The following is a 7,500-nucleotide window of genomic DNA, read 5'->3' as shown; positions in this document are numbered from 1 at the left end:
AGATCATGATATTCTCCATAGGATTGCATTCAAATCTCACACCAATCTATTTAAGCCAGATGCAGACTCAAAATGTAAAAGTTCAATGCAAAGAAAGGTTGAAACACACACTGATGACCTCCCTTGTCATCCCTTTTCATTTTGTTTCATTTCGAGACGATTCGAGCCAACATAGCCCCTTCTCTACCGGATTTTAATTTGGGGTGTACTCACTTTTGTGAGTACATGTTCAAACATTAATGGCTGTATTTAGTTTTTTTCTGAGTGAACAAGAAATTTAAGCGGTTAAATATGTTGTTAAAAGGTCACTAATCATTGTGTCAAAGTAAAATTTCTGTAATGCTTTCCTATGAAAAGATATACTCAAAAATCTGCAAAACTGTGAGGGGTGTATTCACTTTCGTGATATACTGTATGTCAGTTCTGTTCATCACATTATTACGAAAATCACACAGAATGTGCATTAGAATGTGTAGATTCAGAATCAAAAAAAAAATGTCGAAACGTAATTTTACGGTTTGGGAGCCAACGCATGGGAGGCAAAACATATTTTTACGTGACTTGGTAGTGAATGTGTTAAATCATCTGGAGTTGCCAGTTGATATACGGGGGACCCAGCTAGTCTGTTACACAGGCTACCAGTAACCATTCCAGTGCAAGTCCATCACCACAAAACCGGAGACCTTTTGAGACAAGCGTCACAAAATACGTAATGCAAATTCATCCAGATCCCTGTCAGCCCTCTGCACAAAAGAAGAGAATAATAACTTAAAACAACAAATGCGCTGTTTCTTTCTCTGCCCTGCTTGTCACACATGCCCTATCTACTGTTTTTCGCGATGACAACCAGGAAAGTTTGACTGACAGAGGAAACACTTGAGTGTGCCTCGGCTGCTAGCTAGCGTCAGTCCACCTGTCACGACTCATGACTTTATCCGGCATTGACCACAACAACATAACAGCACATTTAAGGTATTAAAACAACCGACAGCTGCGCACAACAAAAGCACCTCAGCAACTTTACTTAACGACTTCATTGTCATCAGTACCACTGCAGTATAGAATCTCATTGAACATCATAGGCACTCGGCGGTGCTATTAAGTAGAGCTTAAGCTTAACCTAAACATGACTTACCCACCAGTCACCTCTCGATAGCACTCCGAAATTAGGTTAATCACAACGCCTATCCAGTTCGTTGCCCAAATACTATCCCTGCAGGAATCCCAAAACCGATCTCAAAATAGTTGTTCTCTTCTGCTCTCCATGGTGTCAATTTAAAACTCTGTACACTCTGTGAATGAGACTGAAGAGCCAGCGCGGTTAAAGTACAAAATACATTGATTGGTGATCAATAGCTTTAGGGCAGGTTTATTATGCCCACCCTCCAATCACTACGTGTGAGCCTGGAGAAGGAGACCGTCCAAAAATTACCCGGGAAGTTTTTTCCATACAATGCACAGCATTACAGCCACACTCTGATTGGCCAATGCTCCTCAATGTTTTATCAATCGGCGGCAAGAGCTCTGGTGAAGCAACATGGGTGTTGCTGAATGCAAGCTTCCCCTCATACACGTCAGTAGCCGAACAAGAGTGCTCGTCGCCATGGTTACTCCTCAAACAATCGTGCACTCTTGGGGGAGTGTGTTGGAAATCATAGCCTAGATGTTAAAATAACTGTAATTTTAACCCGCTCCCATATGAAATTAAATGTAGCATTCATGAAAATACAGTATATAGAATCTTGAATGTTAAGCTGCAATATTGTAGCCTAGCGAGCCAGACCCGTACAGCAAAAAGCTGTTCCAGGGTCTAGGAGGGCTGGGCGGCAGTGTGGGCGGGATAAACGGTTGCTTCAGCACTCAATGCCACGCAATTGGATGGCAAACAACCAATACCCACACACTTCTGTGTAACGTCACAGCTGTCTTGTGAAGCGGCAACTCCGAGCCGTCGTAGCAGTGAATGCGTGTGATCACCTCAGCCACAAACAAGTTTCCTCATAAATCGTTTTTTCACTTACATAGTTCAAAAATGCCTCGTTTTCAACCACACGGCCCTCCTTGATCAACCAGCGAAATGTTGAGCAATTTGGGGCTTGTTAAATGGTTATATTTATGATTGTTGTCAACATGGCATGTTCGGTGTTAGCTAGCTAGCTGTATACCCATAACTAATACACGGCTGGATACCTAGCTCTGTGTAATTGACGACAGATTGGCTAGCCGCTAGCTCGGTAGACTAGGTGTCATTCCCATCTATTTAGTAAGCGACTTACATACTTTCAAAGCTCCCAAATGTCTCGTTTTTAATGACATGGATCTTATTAGAATTTGGGGCAGGCATATAATACAAGGCTGGATACCTAGCTCTGTGTTATTGGCGACAGGTTAGCTAGCCAGCGAGGGCCCCTTTGTAGGTGGAGCGGCAACTTCGAGCCGTCGTAGCAGTGAATGCGTGTGATGACCACAGCCACAAACAAGTGTCCTAATAAATCGTGTTTTCACTTATGCAGTTCAAAAATGCCTCGTTTTCAACCACATGGCCCTCCTTGATCAACCAGCGAAATGTTGAGCCATTTGGGGCTTGTTAAATGGTTATATTTATGATTGTTGTCAACATGGCATGTTCGGTGTTAGCTAGCTAGCTGTATACCCATAACTAATACACGGCTGGATACCTAGCTCTGTGTAATTGACGACAGATTGGCTAGCCGCTAGCTCGGTAGACTAGGTGTCATTCCCATCTATCTAGTAAGCGACTAACAGACTTTCAAAGCTCCCAAATGTCTCGTTTTTAATGACATAGATCTTACTAGAATTTGGGGCAGGCATATAATACAAGGCTGGATACCTAGCTCTGTGTTATTGACGACAGGTTAGCTAGCCACTAGCTTGGTAGACTATGTCATTCCCATCTATTTAGTAAGCTACTCAAAGACTTTCAAAGCTCCCAAATGTCTCGTTTTTAATGGCATGTGTCTTATTAGAAATTGGGGCAGCAATTTCATTCTACACCTACAGTAGTGGTCTGATAATAGCGTGTGACTATCTGGTTCTGTAAAATGCTCAACTTAGCTTACCGAGCTAGTTTAAAACATCGAATGACTAATGTGTTGTGATCTATTTGTGTCCGATAAGTTCATGGTGTATTATTACATCAATCCATGTCAGACACGAAATGTATTATCATCCAGGCTTTTTAAATTAAGTGAACACTTTCGTGCTGTAGGTACGTAGCACGGACGGACACCATGCTTCTTCTTAGAAAGTTTCCTGTTTACTAAGTAGCCCGGCCCCCCTCGCGATTTGATTGGCCCTGTCATCGGATAACTTTCAGCCTCGCAAAACGACCGGGGTCCGCTAGACTGCCCCCGGGAGCAAATTCAATTTGCGGTCGCTAGGGGCGTCTAGATTTCTAGGCTAGCAATATTGATCAATGCATATCATGGTTCGCTTGAGCTGAGTTCAAGTAAGCTGTGCTTCCCCCAGCGTCCACTAGCAGTCGCCACTGCCGCACACGCGCACACACATGCACGCATGTGCCCACACATGCACACACATACACATACACACACACACACACACACACCACACACACACACACACACACACACACACACACACCCCACGCACACACACACCTGAACAGCATCATGCTTGATTCACTGCTTTCAAAAGACACAAACACACACACACACAGATTCTCTCTCTCTCTCTCTCTCTCTCTCTCTCTCTCTCTCTCTCTCTCTCTCTCTCTCTCTCTCTCTCACACACACACACACACACAACAATACACACACACACACACACACACACACACACACACACACACACACACACACACACACACACACACACACACACACACACACACACACACACACACACTACTGTCTTCTCCCATCAGTCTAAATGCAAAACACACACCTCCTGTAAAGCAAACAGACACACACTCACACAAAATAGGTCTTTTGGATGTCGTCTTGGATTGCAGAATTTGTGTAATACACACAAACACGCAGAGGCTCCTCCACTCAGGAGAGAGGCTGCAGTGTGTCATTGGGCTCCCTGCTGTGTGTGTGTGTGTGTGTGTGTGTGTGTGTGTGTGTGTGTGTGTGTGTGTGTGTGTGTGTGTGTGTGTGTGTGTGTGTGTGTGTGTGTGTGTGTGTGTGTGTGTGTGTGTGTGCGCGCGCCTGGGTGTCTGTGTTTGTATGTATGTGAGTGCGAGTGTGTGTGTGTGTGTGTGTGTGTGTGTGTGTGTGTGTGTGTGCGTGCATGCACACGTTTGTGTGTGTGTGTGTGTCTGTGTTTGTATGTGTGTGTGCGTGTGTGCGTGCGTGTGTGCGTACGTGTGCCATGTATATATTCTGAGAAGTGTCTGTTGCTTAGTAGATGATACAATGTCTCAGATGGGTGATGGGTTTTTTCACAAAAGAAAGGTCGAAGGTTAAAAGATTTAAAGGTTGACTGGTCCAAAAAAATCTATCCATATTGATAAAAATTGATCCACATAATATCTGAAGGTGATTCTTTCATTGTCACTTAAAGGGGCAATATGAATATGTATTGAAAGTGGGTCATATATGTATTAGAATAGTAGCATAAATGTTTAATCCAGGGATTAAAGTTTTCCGTCGCTATGACGGATTTCCGTCAACTGGATTTTCGTTTGGACGGATTTCCGTCCATTTAATTCATGTCAATTAATTTACATTTTTTACTTTCCAACTGAACTCAAATCGAGAGGACTCCTGGCCATGAGAAGGGGACGAGAGGTGTGTTTGGTGCACGGATTTAGTTATACACTCCAGCACCGGTTGTGTCATACAACAGATTCACTCAGTAGTTTTGAGCCATCCCCTGATCTTCCGTGTTCCAAAAAAAAAGTACACCAGCGGTCAACAATTCGGTTGCGGCGCAGCGCGAGAGATTAAAAATCAAATAGCAAACATTGTTGCTGATGGCAGAAAAGAAAATAAGTGTAATACTATGTCTTTAAAGTGCAATGACAATCATTAAACGGGTTGGACTGATATTCCAATATGGGCTAATAATGCGCATGGAATGCATAGCTGGAAGAAGGTAGGACACGTATGTTTCCATTATCATTGCACCTGCCGTGGCGGATAGTTAGAAAAAAAAGAATAGCTTCGACTGCGCATGATGTCTTTTTCATGAAGGGTTTTTCTTTTAAGCATTGTGACTTTTACTAACATTATTCATAGCCCCAATGGGACGGCTATCATTGGCAGCTAGCTAGAATATACCATGCGTAATAACATGCGTTTCATCCTCAAAGTTTAGCGCGTTTGACTGGCTACGTGTAGAACTAGCTGTAGTTGTCTTTCTGACAACGGATAATTTACAGTCTCATCTGTTAACTTTGTTGTTGCCGATATATTTAAGAAATAAGTTGAAAATGGGTTGCATTTTACAGGGGTCGCGGAGGCTATCCCTGGCAGAGCCAATATTTTATGCCACGTCTTGTTCTGGGAAGCAGTGTTCTCATGGGTGGTCAATAATTGCCGTTTCGGTGTTTCTCGGACTATACGCTTCGTTTGAGTTCAGTTATTTGCGCACTGCGCACTCAGGACTGATAGGTGGGTGATTTGTCTTGATTCGAGTGGAAAGTTGCGCGACAAGCTTGGGAAAGTGTGCTACTTTTGTTATATAGACGTATGTCTGACTGTGTCGTGTTTGCTTGCGTCGTGTCAGCTTGTAGGATAGAACATGAGTGCGTGTAGGAATCGGGGACGTTTTTTAAATCAATGGTAAGCGTGTGCCTGGCACCGCACATCGAGAAGCAAAAACGTACCGGTAGCCATAGGTTTTCAAAACGGTAGAATACAAGAGGTAGACTACCGCGCCCTGTTTGTAAACATCAACAAGTTATTTGTAACAGGACGAATAGTGAAAAACATACAAAATAACCAACTAGTCAGAAATACAACTGCAAGCAATGCGCACCAGTGCTTTCACCAGAACAGTGTTTGCCCATTCTGATGGGAAAGACAAAATATAGCCTACTACTACAACAACAACAAAAAAAACATAATGGGATCACTGTATCAACGCATTGCAATTCCAAGTCAATAATTCTGTGATATCAGCTAGACCATTTTGAAGCAACACTCAATGTGAATCCATTCTGCATAATGTTGTGAACAATTCATAAACAATGGGTAGAAATAAGAGGAAATAACCAAAACATGCCCCAAATTGCAGTTCAATGTTTGCAGTCTGATATAGTATCCATTATCCCTCCATTCTCGGCCAGTTCTAGTCAATCTGGTGGCCTAGGCCTGCCCCCTTTCCCTCTTTCCTTTTTTTGTATTTAGAAATTGGCATCTGTAAACATAGCATAGCATCTGATCTAGTACCTACAGGTACATTCATACTGAGTGTGTATATAGGCCTACTGAGTGTATAATGAATATTCATTACCTCCGCCAAGGAGGTTATGTTTGTTAATGTGAAGTGTAAAGTGTTATGTTGGTTGAAGTTCTGATTTTGTGGCACTTTTTGGTATTACTGGCGCCCTCAATACATAGGCCTATTCTGCTCCAGGCGACTGCCCTGTCTGCCTATGCCTAGTGCTGGCATAAAACCAGTGTATGTTTCGTTATGAGGGCAGAGCCTGGCTACATTAGTTTTCGTTGGGTTACGGAGTGATACTCGATCGGGTGCCTAACCGGTAAAAAAGTTCAGTCAGATGACTTTTTTTTTGCTTTAATCCCTGGTAATTTAATACCTTCTTGGCCGAGAAAAGGCATAAAATGACTTTTTAGTCCTTGTGGATTTTTGACAACAATCCCCATAATGCATTGCAATGATATTTACATCATTGTAGGAGGAAGTGTTAAGAGGTAAATACGGTTTTCTCCTGTCTCAGGGAATTGAGAGTGTTGCACGACCATTCAAAAGTATGACTGGGTGTCTAGCCATGGAAAGCCTAATGCAAATGGGTGGAGTGTCCCTTTAGTCAAAACTGTTGTAAATGGAATTTAACCATTTTTCATGAACTATCCACCAACCCCTGACATAATTAGCTAACTTAATAAATAGATTAACTAATGCAAGCATGGAAGTCTTGTAATGTGAAGGTACAATATGTTAGTGAACACAGCTCCAAGCAAAAGAGAACACAACAGCAGGGATGCTAATTTAATTACCTTTTTGCCTTTTTTGCCTTGTGACTTTACTTTATATTACATCAATCTATGGCCATTGAAAAACTCATCAAGTGACTTTCACAGAAAATGTTTGAAAAGTAATATCCTGCTTCAGTATTACGATAGATTTAGTAGCCGTGTCAACAAGACAAGAAAGACAGCCCAATCAGCAAACCTCATTAGTATCTGTATTTTTTTTCAGCACATTATCCTGTTTTTAAAAATGACTTTAAAGTGCACTGCTATGAGAAATCTGAAATGTAAAAGCTATTCACCGTCTGTATGGCTCTGTACCCAATTATACACAGTTTGTTACAGTTGTATGAAA

The sequence above is a fragment of the Engraulis encrasicolus genome, chromosome 2 (genome assembly GCF_034702125.1).
Source record: "Engraulis encrasicolus isolate BLACKSEA-1 chromosome 2, IST_EnEncr_1.0, whole genome shotgun sequence".
NCBI classification, from domain to species: Eukaryota; Metazoa; Chordata; class Actinopteri; order Clupeiformes; family Engraulidae; genus Engraulis; species Engraulis encrasicolus.
Note: the sequence above shows the minus strand (reverse complement) of the source record.